At 36.6% G+C, this 15,985-nt stretch overlaps 1 long non-coding RNA gene across 1 annotated transcript in view; it reads right to left on the bottom strand.

The window, feature by feature from the left end:
• Positions 1-499: 499 nt before the first annotated feature.
• LOC106973827 (uncharacterized) overlaps positions 500-15,985 on the bottom strand; it is a 113,594-nt gene continuing 98,108 nt past the window's right edge. The window contains exon 5 of the long non-coding RNA XR_001430055.3: positions 500-3,181. This is a non-coding gene — a long non-coding RNA (uncharacterized LOC106973827). The remainder of the gene's footprint in view (positions 3,182-15,985) is intronic.

The following is a 15,985-nucleotide window of genomic DNA, read 5'->3' as shown; positions in this document are numbered from 1 at the left end:
TGAACCCTAATGACATACACCTAAGGGTTCATGAGGTGATGCTCTAACTTATTAGTAACCCAAGATATGTGGCTCAGCAATTAGATGCCACTTAGCCATTTAGAATAGCTAATAGTAGAAAATTTCGATGGTACCAACTGAGAATAAAAGGAAACAAAACTCTCATATTCCACAACAATTCTGGAGAGCAGCCTGGAAGAACATACTAAAATTACTTAATGGAATTATGTAGATGTAAACTCTAAACCCAGCAATCTCATTTTGTAATAAAAAAACCCAAAAACTATTAGTCAGCTCAGTACAGGAGCACAGAACAGGATGTTCATCAAATCACTGTTCTAACATTTTGTGTAAATGAGTAAGTGTGGTAAATACATAGAATTAAATAATATGTAGAAATTAGAAACAAAATAGATATAGATCCAACAGTATTAATAGATCTTTAAAACATAATGTTGAGTGGGGGGAAAAAAGAATAAAAATTAAACCCCAATGCCATTTAAGAAAATTAAAATACATGCACATGACACTAAATATGAAATAGGAATGAAGATTTTAGATGAAGAGAATGTAAGGAAAAAGATGGGAAAATAATAAATAAGTGCAAAACATAAAATATAAGGGAAGGAGAAAGTATATAAAGGAGTACAAGAGTATAACATAAAATCAAAGTTTAAGTGGCTTGTATTAATCAATGATAATAATGAGCTGAGATCCTGAGGAAAATTATTTCTTTAAAAAGGAAAGGGTAAGAGAGACACTCAAGCCATCTTAAGTAAAACTGAGCTTATTGTAACAATATACAGTAAAACCTTCGACTGTGAGTAACTTGTTCTGCGAGTGTACTGCAAGATGAGCAAACATTTCTAATAAATTTTAATTTGATGAATAAGGGATGTCTTACAATACAAGTAGTATGTGATCACATGACTGTCACATGATCACATCTGAGTCAATGGTTCCTCTCTCCCTCTCTCTCTTTCTCTCAGAGTGATTTTGGGTGATCGTCTCCCATGCTCGGATGCTCAGTCTCAAGCTGTGGTGTTTGGCAGAAATCAGTGATTTTTCAGGACACTGGAAGGTGCCCATAACTGGCACTAGTGTATTTTTTGTCACTTCAAAGCATCTATGGACAGTCCTTTGCTCTTCCACACAAGAGTAAGCTTAGGAATGCTTTGCTTCATTCTAGGTCAGGCTGCCTGCAGATATAGACCCTTCCCTCTGCTGCTTTATTGCCAGCTTCATTAAATACAGTATATCACAAGAATTTATTAATACTGTACTGTAGTCACCTTCTGTTAGTGATAGTGAAAGTCGTCCTACACAATAACCCTCCTCTCTCTTATCTCCCTCACATCAACCATAAAGATTTTCAAAGGTGAGTGTAGGTTAATTTTTATTTTTCTTTATGCTTTGTATTTTCCTTATTATTTTGTATTATATTACAGTACTATAATCATTTTTAGATGAATATTTTTGGGTTGTGGAATGAATCATCTGAGTTTTCATTACCTCTTACGGAGAAATTCGCTTTGATATACAAATGCTTTGGATTACAAACATGTTTCTGCAATGAATTATGCTCGCAAACCAAGATTTTACTGTATAAGGTCTAGAACTACAACTCTCAACAAGTAAGCAGCCAGGAACTGATAAATATGTAGGAACCAATTATTCTGTCTCTCAGCTTATCTCTCCTCTGGCTTCCAATTTGCTGAGTTATCTCCTACTGTGCTACTGGCGTATCCATTCCTTCATTGTGTATTCTTTTTACTACTTCATAGCTTCAGCTTTTCTCATCATCACATGAGTTTTGACATGGTAGATCATTGTATAAACTCTGTTTCTCTTTTTCTCTTCCTGGCTCTACTTCTTAGCTTCTCCACATGCACCCTTCCCACTGCTGTCACATGTCCTCACATTTCCTACATCAAATACAGCCATACCCCATTTGACACTAGAAACAATATTCCTGGAAATGAGAACACTGAATCAACACTTCACAGGGTCAGCAAAGCTATGTCTCGTGAGGACTCATTCTTAGCTACAAACAGCTTATCATTAATGTTTACTGGTTGCTATTCACATTCTCTTTGTTCTTAGTAATTATTCTAATGGTGACTTTAGAATATGATGTGTTGCATGCACTGGGAGTCACATCATACAAATGGCTGCCTAAATTTGCACTTTCAGTAGGCTCCATGATTGAGGCAATTTGTTGGAAATGCATTGAATTTACAGGCTAATTTGGAAAACAAATTGATATATTTACTCTTAAGCATGTAGGTATGGATAGACAAGTGACAGGTAGATGATAGAGATAGATGATAGATAGATAGATAGATAGATAGAGATGATAGATGACAGATAATAGATAGATAATAGATAAACAGACACATATCTTCATTTATTTAGATATTTTCTATGTCTTTCAATCAAGTTTTAAGATTTTTCTCTTTTTCATTCTTTACCAGGTTAATTCCTATATAATACAGAATTGTTTTCCTTTTGCAAATGGCTTATTATATCCTATTATTGTCTTGTTGGCTTTTGCTAGTATAGAAAGAGAATATTGAAAAAGGAAAGAAAGAAAGAAAGAAAGAAAGAAAGAAAGAAAGAAAGAAAGAAAGAAAGAAAGAAAGAGAAAGAAAGAAAGAAAGAAAGAAAGAAAGAGAAAGAAAGAAAGAAAGAAAGAAAGAAAGAAAGAAAGAAAGAAAGAAAGAAAGAAAGAAAAAGAAAGAAAAAAAGAAAGGGGAAGGAAGAAAGAAAAGAAAGAAAGAATATTGATTTTTGTAAGTTGAAGAGAAGTTTTCTTTTTGAGTAAATTCTTATTCTGTTACCCTGTATAACTTCTTTTAAGATATATTCTCTATCTCCATTTTGTCCTATTCTTTTCCATTTTTATTATAATCTTCATGCTGGTTCTTTTGTATATTATCAATCTTCTTTAAATGTAGTCATTTAGCAAAAAAAAGAAAATGGTACTGAGGCTTTGATTTGGGTTTTTAATTAACCAAATATTTTATTTCCATAGCCCTAAATTTGGATGTTAAAAAAGTTGATGTGACTCACAGGAGTGTTCTTAAGTCCCAACTCTGGGTGTTGTGATTCATGTTTCCCCGGCTTCCCGGCTCCCAACTCTTCACTCTTTGCTTATGTGACTTCTGGCAGTCTCCCTTCACTAGAAAACAATATTGTAGATAAATGTCATTGAACTTCCAGGCAAAATGGTTGCCTAAACAGATATAGTCTCCTTCCCACCATCAATTCTGACAACTAGAAATACTGGGTTAATGTGTTTTAATTCAAACCACATTATCTTTTTTAACACAGTATTTTGATTTTATATTAGAAGTGTGGCATTGTCTAAGGACAAATATAATGCAAAGAAAACTTAAACTGGTCTCAATAGGTTTATTGTTAGCAATGTTGATATAATCTGTAACTACCCTATGAATGAGAAGGCAATAAGTAAATATATTAAGGTTTTAGGAACCATCTTATTTAGGATTCTTCCTGAAGCAAACCCTGAGATGCTAATTCTAGTGAGAGTAGTTTAGTTGGAAAACACAAGCAACACTGGTAAAGAATGAGAAATTAATACTGGGAGGGGAAGGCATCCCATAAGGGCTGCGCTATTATGACACCAAGCTACCACAGTGAGGAATTAAAGCTTAATCCTGCAAGAAAAGTCTGAGAATGCATGCAAAAGATACACCTCAGAATTGTCTGCCTCTAGGAAAGAGGGAGCTCAAATTTTCATATACCTGCTTATGAGAGTCACTAATTGAGGGCTATGCTCTAGAAATTGTTCATTCATTGGCATTTCCAATATATCATGTGCACAGGCAGCTCTCCACAGTTGCAGGGAAAAAAAGAAACTTAGTGACAGATGCAGATACTAGCAGTTGTAAATGAGCAGGATTTCTCAGAGACATGGATGGGGAACTGACTGTATCTACTGCAGCCCATCCCTTGCACTAATCAGATGTACTCTGTCCTCATGTTAATTTCACTTCATCTAGTTCCTGTTTCTTCAAAATGGTACCCAGTCACAATTCATTTTTAAAAAGAAAAAAAAAAAACGTACAACTTAATATTGGTACAAGCTACTGTCTCAGCTGGCTATTGCAATCCGTCCCAAGGCCACAACTGATATTCATCATCTCCCTTTTCTAAAATACATTCTAGATTCTCCTTACTCATGAATTGCATTTCTACTCTTCCAGGTTGGCTGCTCAGTGGAGTAACCCATACCTTCCTACCTGAGAAGTCTGCACCTCTGGCTACCTGACTTTGTCAGGATACTGTTTCTGCAATTTCCTATTTACAGTAATCATTGGGTTTGAAGGCAAATTCAAGTTAATCTCCTAGTTCCAGATATACTTCTTGCTGTCTCATTATATAGCAGCAAACCTACCTCCTCATAATAATCAAGGTCAGTCACTCCTGTAAACATATTAACCCTTCATTCCCATCTAGTCTATTCATATGGGGAACCCAAAATGACTAGGCAGCTGCTGTAACTTGAAGATTAGTGGAATGTTACTTTGTTCCCTGGGAACCCAGACCTCAAATCCTACAAATCTTAAAGTTGTAGGAATAGAAAGCATACTTTCCCCCAAGTGGGTCACTTGGGGTAATGGTGTAAAGACAGCTTCTACTTCTATGCCTTGGATCTATGCATTCAATCTAAAGGAGATATAGAGCAGTGTATACTAGATCAAAGAATATAACATCTTTAAAGGTAGCATCCAAAAACTCCAAGCAGATGCCTTTGCTTTATCTTTAAGGGGCCTTTTCAGCGTTCAGATTGGGGGCTTCTAGGTGATAGATAGTGAGATCAGTAGATCCCACATATACTTACTCTTTACCATAAATCAGTTCCTTTGTCAAAAAAAATTATATGAGATACCATAACTATAAGTCAGACACTCTGACCCCTAAGACAATGGTGCTGACTAAGGCACTTTGGCAGAGAAAGTAGACTAATAACTGGAATATGTATCAATCCAGTAAGAATAAATGGCTGCCACCTCTAGTTTTGGTGTCCTCAAAGTGTAGGACATACCAACAGCTCAGCTCTTGACACTACTGCTGACACTTTGAACATTTCACAATAGTGAGAGCCAGATTAGCCTCAGTAAGAGGGAGCCTAGGCTGTTGGGCTCATGTATCACCTGCATCCCTACCACAAGGCTACTCCTTTCATGGGCCCATTGTGCACACACTGGGATGGCCAAGAAGAGAGACTCACTAACTTTGCCTAGAAAAAAATCATCCTTTCCCTCTATTCAGTGTCTTCTCTGACATGGATAACTTCTGGGAAGTACTGCTGTGAGATAAAAATCTACATACTTTGCTCCCATTCCTATTGATCAGTCCACATTCCTCTTTCCCACATCTCTTGTTAATTGATCTTCCAATTGCACTCTCTCCAGATCCCTAACCACCCAGCCGTTCAGGTACTGAGCATTTTCCTTACTGATAGGAAATGGAAAGTATGATGGCTTTTTTACCTTGGTTGGGATGCCTTGTCATCCCAAAAAATCTCTAAAATCTCTAAAACTTTCATAATGCGGCAGGCCCTTAAATGTTTGTAAAATAAGTCTCCCACCCTCTAGCATGTGTCTTACCAAGGCATCTAGAGTACTTATGACTTCTCCAAACATCATGTCATCAGAAGGGTAGACCAACATGAGTTTTCTGAAAAATTTTCAGATAATTAAGTTGCCTTTACACTATGTTGTGATTGAGAGTAGGAGAGCTAACATAACTTGAACAAGTCCATGAATGCATATTTTTATCTCTTCTAAATGAATGTGAACTTCCTCTGACCCATTTTTCTGTCAGGGAATGAAAAGAACACATTCTCCAGATCATTTGCTAAACACCAAATGTAAGAGACTGTGCTGATATGTTCTGGTGAAGATACACATGCAGCACAGAGCTGGAATTGAGTTCTTGGTTAAGTTTTCAGGGGTCCGCTTTGTCTTCTCTGATCCATGTGTTATTTTTCTTTCATAAGCAAGACTAGTGATGATGGTCACTTGAAACATATTTTCAGGGTGTTTCTTATCTCTGACATTCCATTTGGGATTCAGTATTTCTTCCGATTTTCTGTCTCAGTTGGGAAGAAGGTGAGGAAAGTTCAAGGGCTTCCATTTGACCTTTCCTACCATGGCTGCTCTCACTCTATAGATCAGGTAACCAATGCAACAATTCTACCAGCTACTAAATATATTCATCGTGAGTATGAACCAAAGGACTAGGCAATGACCACAGAAGCCTTTTTACTCACTAAGAGGTGGACTTAGGCCAGGATCCCATTTATGACTTCACTTACGAGTTTGCATTAGTTTGCTAAGGCTGTCATGACAAAATACCACAAACTGGGTGGCTTAAATTACAGAAATGTATTGTCTCATAGTTCTGGAGGCTAGAAATTCATGATCAAGGTGTCAGCAGGTTTGGTTCCTTCTGAGGTCTGTGAAGAAAAGATCTGTTCCAAACCTCTCTCCTTGGCTTATAGACAATCACCTTGTCCCTGGGCCTCTCTACATCATCTTCCCTCTGTAAATGTCTGTCTCTGTATCCCCAAATCCCCTTTTTATAAAGACACCAATCATATTGCATCAGGGTTTACCCTAGTGACTGTACTTTAATTTAATAATCTCCATAAAATCCCTATCACCAAATAAGATCACATTCTAAAGTACAGATGATTAGGACTCCAACATATCTTTCCTGAAGGACACAATTCAACCCAGAACAGACCTGAACTCTATACATACCCTCTCTAAAGGGATATCAGTGTCAAACCAGACACTGTATCCACCAGCCCTGGAGAAGTATAGGTATTTCCTTTTACTAGTATATAACTACTCTCATAAAGGACTACAGATATTGTTAGGAAAAGATTTGGGAAATTATTGCTGTTTGTGTTTACTGAAGCACTGAAAAGTTCTTCATCAAGATAATTCATCATTCCCTTCAGTCAATGCTGAGTGTGAGAACAGCTTCAGATTTGGAAACTTGATAAGGGATCATGATTTTTGTTTGTTTGTTTGTTGGAAGCCAACATGAACATTTGAAACACCTGCTCTTGATCTTTTTGCATAATGAGATACAACAATACCCTCATGGGTGCCCCCTCCAAATTGTCCTTAGTAAAAACATTGAGAATGAAAGTGTTCTTTTCCTTTGTAGAAAAGAAAAAAAACCATCAAGAGTAGTTTGAACAGTAGTCACTTTCTTCTGTCTTATAGATAATGATATAAATCAACCATCTTTTTATGCCTTGACAAACTGTCATACTACTTTCTAAGTTTGAATCAGCTTCTAGCATCTTATCCTTTCCACTTTTAATGTGATGAAATATCTCAGAGAATCCCATGGATGTAAAGCTTTCCACTAGCATCACTTTCTTAGATGTTTTCATCTTTTCGGTCATGAACAATTTTCTCATGTATGTCACTTGCCTTCACTAAGTTCCTCTGATTGCACATCTGGGATCTCCCTTTTTTTTTTAATTAAGCTTTTTTAAATTCCAGTGAAGTTAACACACAACGTTATATTAGTTTCAAGTGTACAATATATAGTGACTCAACATTCTATACATTACTCAGTAATGTGCTCCTTGTGGCACATATGGAATCTCAGCAGTGTCAATATTCCCATAGTCAGCTATTTCTTTTATAACCCCATTTACATTCAATTAGAATTTCACTTCTTGCATTATCACTTTAGTTTCTTTCCTGTACTTTGTAATGGCTAACTCCCTCTTTCAGTTATCCATTTTTATAAAATGTTACATGGCTTTCTTACTGGGAGACAAAGAGACAATACAACTATACATTTGTCATCTGGGCGTAAACTGAATAAAAGATGTTCAGTGGCCAATTATCTTTGGATTTTGCAAAAAAAAATGGTACTGTCCTTGATCATGATGTGAATCTGTTATTTATGAAGTGCTCTGTGCACTGAATAGATAGAAGCAAAGTTTGTACTCTATGTAATTAATCACAGTTAGTATACCTTGATAACTGAAATTTGAACTGTGTGGTTGGAGCACTGGTTTTTAACAGAACTAACATAAATTCATGCATATTAGAACCATGTAAAGCAAGGACTTCAAAACCCATCTAACATGCCCACCTCTCTAAGTCTCGTAACTCCTCCTTCAGTACTTTGCCAAGGCACTTCCAGCATCTCTACCATCCAAATAGAAGATTATAACTGATTCCTGGTGTCCCTGACAGGATGTTAAATCCTGAGCCATGTGACAACATTCATATCAGTAAACTCTTCCTTATGCAGACATATTTCATAACTCCTGGCACAGCACTTTCAGGATTGATTTCTAGGCACATTAATAATATATTTCTATGTAGGTCCTGCAACTCATCTGATGAATAGTACCTTTCTTCCCAGTCAGAGACAGTACTTCCCTAACTGGGCTACGCTGAGGATGAGCCTAGTTATTGGCTTACATACTTTAGGGACAGTTGGAGCCAATCTTGAGGTAAGTATACTTGTGAAACATCTGCCTCAGGTAAGGATTCTGTATACTGTCCAGGCAAGACAGAATTGGGAGTGGAGGTGACTACTATCCTCTGATAAGAGGAATCAGTAACTTCTGCAGGCCCAGGAGTTCAAGGATATCTTGAAGATAAATTCAGTAGGTACTTCTGCAAGCTCAAGAATTCATGAAGATCTTAAAGAAGTTCAAGATTCTCAAGTCAATCCATTCTAGATATCATGGTCCCACTCTTTTTGGGTTACTAATTTTAGAAAGAGACTTGCCAGAGCTGCTATTCAGCCTTCTTTGTAATTCTACTACAGGAGAATCAGAATCCTGAAATTAATTTTCAATACAGGCTATCCTCTAGCTTTAGAAAATGAGAGCTTCCTTAAATACTGTCAAAGAGATTTTCTGGCTTTCACACAACTCCCATGGTTCAGGACTGGCTAGTTTGAGTGTGTGGTTTTGTGTTTTCAGCACATCAATGCCCATTTAACAGCAAGTGACTAAATCCACAGTCCTTATAATTACCAATCCCACCATCTCTCAAATTCCAGATATACTGCATAAGACAGTGCATTACCCTGCACCTCATCCTATCCCAATTCCCCAAAAGACGAATCTTAGTGATTATAATACTACAACATGCCAGAGTTTAAGTCCACCCTACCTAACACTAGCTATGGAGTCTTTTACGTAATCTTAAGGTCAAGAGGTCCTATTCTAGAATCCATCTTGAAAATCTGCCTTGTAGTATAATTTCTGGCAGAAATTGCCTTAGTTTGGGATTCTCCGCCCTTCACAAGCAGACCCCCAAAAAAATAATCAAATGCAAATCTTTATTTTGGAGTTGCAGTAAACAAGGGGTGGGGGAGAACGTGAGATAGGGAAGATGAGACTAAGTATCACAGAGGGTAACTGGAGTTTAATGCTTTGGGGAATATCTTGGAAATGATATAAAATATATGCATCAGAATTATCTGACCTGAAGGCCAAAGAAGCTGGAATATTTATATACTTATTTTTCTCAGTCACTTGTTGAAAGCAGCTCCCAGGAGTTGTTCATTCCTCAGCAAGTCCAACCTGCCATGTTCACAAGGGAAAAATCTTTCTGTATCATAGAGAGCCTGCATCCAGTATTGTCAGTTAAGCTAGCCAGAAAACACAGTACTGAAAAGGCCTCCGGAATCTAAACAAGGCAATACTGCATCTACTATACGAGCCATCCCTGATCCCCAGAAAAAAATTGCGTATCTTGAATCTTGGTGCTGGGTAGGATTGAAAAGCAGTCTCACCATGAATCAGATTTAGAGAACTCCCTGGATTACCAGATCACCAAAGAAGGAGGAGAATTATTAGGTGGGTGTTATGACCTGAATTATATTCCCCCCAAATTACATGCTGAAATCCTAACTCCCAGTCCCTCAGAACGTGACTGTATTTGGAAGTAGAGTCTTTAAGGAGGTGATTAAGTTAAAATAAAGCCATAAATCCAATTTGGGTGTTGTCCTTATAAGAAGAAGAAATTTGGACACACAAAAAGACACCAGGGGCACACATGCCCAGAGGAAAGACAATGAGAAAACACAATATGAAGGCCAATATGCAAGCCAAGGAGGGAGGTCTCAAAATATTCTGAACCTGACAATACTTTGACCTTGGACTTCTAGCCTAAATAATTATGAGAAAAATACATTTATACTGTTTAAGCCACCCAGTAGAGGTAACTTTGTTTTGGGAGCCATACCAAACTAATATAGTTGGGATGGTTCAGTGATCCAGTGACAACACTCTCATGGGAGCAGAACCACAGGAAAATGATCCTTCCATCAGGGTCAACTCTACCCTGGATCAAGCAATTCCTCTACAAGTGCAATACAGCACTTTTCCTTGTGCTCCCTGCTCTCAGAACAAACAAAAGTTGTAAATTTTACTGTGCCTTCATTTGATAATGTAGAGGCCCATCTTCAGAAATGGGATCCAGTAGAAATGACACCACAGATAGTCTTGGTCATTTAAGTATGCCTGATTCACTACTCCTACCTGAATGGGACATAGTTGGCCTAGGTTTTCATCCTCCATTGCATCCTTCAGTCAGAGGTAAGATGCTGCAGAAGATACCAAGGGATAATTCCTGAGAAGAGGACCTTCTGTCCCTTTCTCTCCCCTGGAAAGCTAGTATGGGCCTTCTCAAGGATCCTCTCCCTATCCCAGCATACCCTCTATTGGAAATAAGAAATGTCTCTCCACCAAGCACTGGCTTTTGTCTTCTGTCTTATAACCTGAAAATAGAAATTAGTTAATCTAGCCTTCCTATTAGCCTACTTCTAAAGATCCAGGATCACAGAAAGGTGTTATTTTGTGCCTCATACAAAGTACTTTTTTTCTTTTAGTTTTATCATTATTTGTTAAGTAAATATACAATAGCTTAAATGGAAATCTGATAAAATTATAATTCTTTTTTTATGTTTATTTATTTTGAGAGAGAGAGAGCAAGAGCAGGGGAAGGGCAAAAAGAGAAGGAGAGAGAGAATCCCAAGCAGGTTCCATGCTGTCAGCACAGAGCAGGGCTCAATCTCACAAACTATGAGATCATGACCTGAGCTGAAATCAAAAGTTGGACACTTAACCAACTAACCCACACAGGTACCCTGGTAGAACTATAATTCTTAAAATAATGATTACTGCAATGTGAATCTTATAAGCCACTTTAATTTTGTATTGTAAATAGTGTAATTACAGTAAATTGGTTGTTTTTAACAAGTCCAGTAAAAAATTCAAATACACAGCAAGAAATTTTTGTCCTTCTAAAATAATTTTGAATTTTTTTTGTTTTTTATTTTACTGCTCTTAGTTAAGTGGCTATATAATAGTTTAAATAGAAACTTGATAGATTTATAATCCTAAAGGTATTATTTTATAAATACCTTGTAAAAATATACATATAAAAATATAAACCTTACCAATAAACTGCTTTTATTTTATAAGTTGAATTGGAATCCAATTCCAAATGTCATCCTTAAGCCTTAGATAATGTTAATTTGATATTTTGTTGTTGCTCTTTAACAAGTCTTTCTTGTTAATACAGAAATAAATCTTTTATTCTCAGTGTTAAAGTCAAGTAATTATATAACACCAAACAGAAGCTTACCAGAATTATAATGTGGGGTATATAAGTTGTTAGTGTTGCTTATTTAAGAGTGAAATTTATGGATCAATTGTTTCATTTTCTTCTATTTCTAGATAATGGGAGTACAGTATTTTGTTTGTTGTATTAGTTTCCTACAGCTGCCATTACAAATTACCATGAACAAGATGATTTACAACAACAAATTTATTCTCTTACAGTTGGAAGCCAGATGTCCAAAATCAAAATGTCAGCCAAGGTATACTCCCTCTAGAGGCTCTAATAGACAATCTTTCCTCCCACCTCTGGTAGTGCCAACATCTCTTGGGTTCCTTGGCTTGTGGCCACATTACTCCATTCTCTACCTCTGTTTTTGCATTGCCTTGTCCTGTGTGTGCCTTCTCCTCTGGGTGTCTATCTTATAAAAACTCTTGTCATTGAATTTGGAGCCCACTCGGTTACTCCAGGATGATCTCCTCATCTCAAGATCCTTAAATTATTTACACATATAAAGACCTTTTTCCAAAATAAATAAATTCATTCATTAATTCATTCATTAATAATAGTAACATTCACAGATTCCAGGACTTAGGACATGGACATTCTCTTTTGGAGGCCACCATGAAATTCAATACAATATTTTGTAACTTCCCCATAAAATGAAGTACAGTGAGAGTTTTTGATGAGTAGTCTAGCAAGTTGAGACATCTGAAATTCTAAATCAATTTCTGTATACCAAGAACTATATTTACTCTGGGTATTAAACCAGTGTTTATTTTTAAAAGATGGCAATTACTCTTTTTGAAAAAAAAGAAAGAGACTAATATTAGTGAAATGAAAAAATAGTGGGATTGGAAGTCAAAGTACATTTATTTTTTTAAATGTCTATGTATGTTAAGGACTACAAAGATACATACTAAAATGTAAATAGTGGTAATGGTAGGACAATGGGAATGGGGAGGGGGATGAAGAAGAAATTTTATATTCTTTCTTTGCATGAATTTGCATTAAATGCACTAGTGCACATGTCTGATGCCCCAGCGTTTGTGGCTGCCACCCAGAGGAAACATCCCTTGATACCTTGGTTCTGGTGGCCAGCAGAGATTGTGTTCATGGGTTCAAAGGGACGGTAGCAAACAAAGAAACAGTTCTTAACTGGCTATCATGTCAGAGCTCAGTGCAGAAGGAGCAGACAGAAATACCCATCTTCCAGTCCTCCCTGAAACAGGTGTATTTGCACTTTAAAAGCTACTGCCTGAGAGTCTAGTTTCCAATCAGCCTGCATCTAGGTGCTGATTGAAATCTTTTCCTTTGGAACACTGACAGGTCTTGGCACACCCTCAATCACTGGGAGCAACTAAGAACAAAGTAGGCAACTAGACACTCACAAAGACTTAAGAGACAACTACACGGTAGGGCAAAGTTGAATGATAAGACTCATCTCCTACATGAGGTCACTCCTTCAAGAAAGGGAGAGGTGGCTATTTTATCTAATGCATAGACACCAACACACATAGCCAAGGAAAATGAAGAAACAGAAAATGTGTTCTAAACAAAAGATCAAGAAAAAAAGGAGCATTTGAGATGACCCAAATTACTAAAATCAAGAACAAAAGTGGATGGAAGTCCTAACCAGAGCAATTAAGCAAGAAAAGAAAAAAAAAAAAAAAAAAGTAAGGCATTCAAATCAGAAAGGAATTGGTAAAACTGTCACTATTTGCATATGACATGATATTATATAATGAAAACTCTAAAAATTCCACCAAAGAATAATTAGAACAATTGAATTCAGTAAAACTTCAGGATACAAAATCAACACACAAAAATCAGTTGTGTTTCTATAAACTAACAACTAACTATGAGAAGGCCAAATTAAGAAAACAATACCAGTTACAATTCCATCAAAAAATAATAAAATATCTAGGAATAAATTTAACCAAGGAGGTGAAAGATCTATGCACTAAAAACTAAAACGTATTACTGAAAAAATTTGAAGAAGTACATATAAACTTTTGTGTCTATACTTTTACACAGTAAAGGAAACTATCCAAAAAAATGAAAAATCAACCTACTAAATGAAAGAAAACATTCACAAATGATATATCCACTAAGTGATTTGTACCCAAAATATATAAAGAACTCATATAACTCAGTAAATAAAAAAAACAAATAATCTGATTTTTTAAAAACAAGAGCAGAGATCTCTTTACCAAATAAGACATACAGATGGTTAACAGACACATGAAAGATCCTCAATATCACTAATCACCAGGGAAATGCAAATCAAGATCACAATTAGATATCACCTCACACCAGTCATAATGTCTAAAATCAAAAAGACAAGAAATAACAAGTATTGGCAAGGATATGGAGAAAAGGGAATCCTCATGCACTGTTGGTGGGAGTGCAAATTGGAACAGCCACGGTGGAAAATAGTATGGAGCTTCCTCAAAAAAATTAAAAATAGAAATACCATATAAGCCAGTAATATCAATACTGGATATTTACCCAAAGAAAATGAAAACACTAATTTAAAAAGATATATTCACACCTATGTGTACTTCAGCATTATTTAAAATACCCAAGATCTGGAAGCAACCCAAGTGTCCATTGGTAGATGAATGGATAAAGTAGTGATATAGATAGGTAGATAGATAGATAGATAGACAGATAGATGATAGATAGATATAGATGTACACAGACACAAGGATATTAGCCATGAAAAAGGACGTGATCTTGACATTTGCAACAACACAGATGAAACTAGAGGGTATTAGGCTAAGTGAAATAAGTCATACAGAAAAAGACAAATGTCATATAATTTCATTTATATGTGGAATCTAAAAACAAAACAAATGAATAAACAAATACACAAAAAACAGAAACAGACAATTGCCAGAGGGAAGGGGATGGGAGGGATAAGCAACATGGGTGAAGGGGAATGGGAGAGACAGGCTTCCAGCAATGGAATGAATAAGTTAAGGGAAAAAAGGTGCAGCATAGGGAATATAGTCAATGGTGTTGTAATAACATTGTATGGTGACAGATGGCAGCTATACTTGTGGTGAGTACAGCATAATGTATAAACTTGTCCTGTCACTACGTTGTACATCTGAAGCTAATGTGACACTGTATGTCAGAACTATCCATCAATTAAAAACAAAAACAAAACAAAATTCTGTCGGGGACTATGAATTATGATCATTTGGCATTTAGAAACAGAGTGAATATGGTTTTCATTTTTGCCATAGTATTTCTCTATTCCTTTAAAACATTTGAAGCACTATCTAAGCATTATCTAAATATGAAAATGCTTGATGGAAAAAAAAAAAATATCCTATGACAGTTTAAAATACCTTCTGAAGCACAGATAGAATCTGATGCACCAAAGTTTGAAACAGATGAATCTGGTGATGTTACTTTTTATTTTCTTCTAATAATATTCTTCATGGTTACATATGTTTTACCAACTTGTGCTCTATGCAAACATTCCTTTACACAGTTACTCCTCCAAAAATAACCCATTAAAGGCTTTTATGTAATAAAGGTCCAGTCTACATCTTAACTTTGATAAATCAGATTTTCCTAAATACACATGGTGAGGAGCGCGGGGTTGTCTCAGTCAGTTAAACACCTAACTTTGGCTCAGGTCATGATCTCCCGATTTGGGAGTTCCAGACCCACATCTGCTGTTAGCACAGAGCCTGCTGCTTCAGATCCTCCGTCCCCCTCTCTCGCTGCCCCTCCCCCACTTGGGCTCACTCTCTCTCTCTCTCTCTCAAAAATAAATAAACATTTTTTAAAAATCACATCTTGGGGGTGCCTGGGTGGCTCAGTCGGTTAAGCGGCCGACTTCGGCTCAGGTCATGATCTCGCGGTCCGTGAGTTCGAGCCCCGCGTCGGGCTCTGTGCTGACAGCTCAGAGCCTGGAGCCTGTTTCGGATTCTGTGTCTCCCTCTCTCTGACCCTCCCCCATTCATGCTCTGTCTCTCTCTGTCTCAAAAATAAATAAACGTTAAAAAACTTAAAAAAAAATCACATCTTGGAGGTACCTGGTTGGCATAGTCAGTTGAGCATCTGACTTCAGCTCAGGTCATGATCTCACAGTTCTTGAGTTCAAGCCCCACATTGGGCTCTGTGCTGACAGCTCAGAGCCTGGAGCCTTCTTTGGATTCTGTGTCTTCCTCTCTATCTCTGTCCCTACCCCAGTTGTGCTCTCTCTCTCTCTCTCTCTCTCTCTCAAAAGTAAATAAATAAACATTAAAAAATTTTTAAAAATAAAATTAAAAAAATCACATTGTGAATTTTATCAACAGATAAGTTTTGATGGCCAA

The sequence above is a fragment of the Acinonyx jubatus genome, chromosome A1 (genome assembly GCF_027475565.1).
Source record: "Acinonyx jubatus isolate Ajub_Pintada_27869175 chromosome A1, VMU_Ajub_asm_v1.0, whole genome shotgun sequence".
Lineage (NCBI taxonomy): Eukaryota > Metazoa > Chordata > Mammalia > Carnivora > Felidae > Acinonyx > Acinonyx jubatus.
This window is presented reverse-complemented; position numbering and strand designations above follow the sequence as displayed.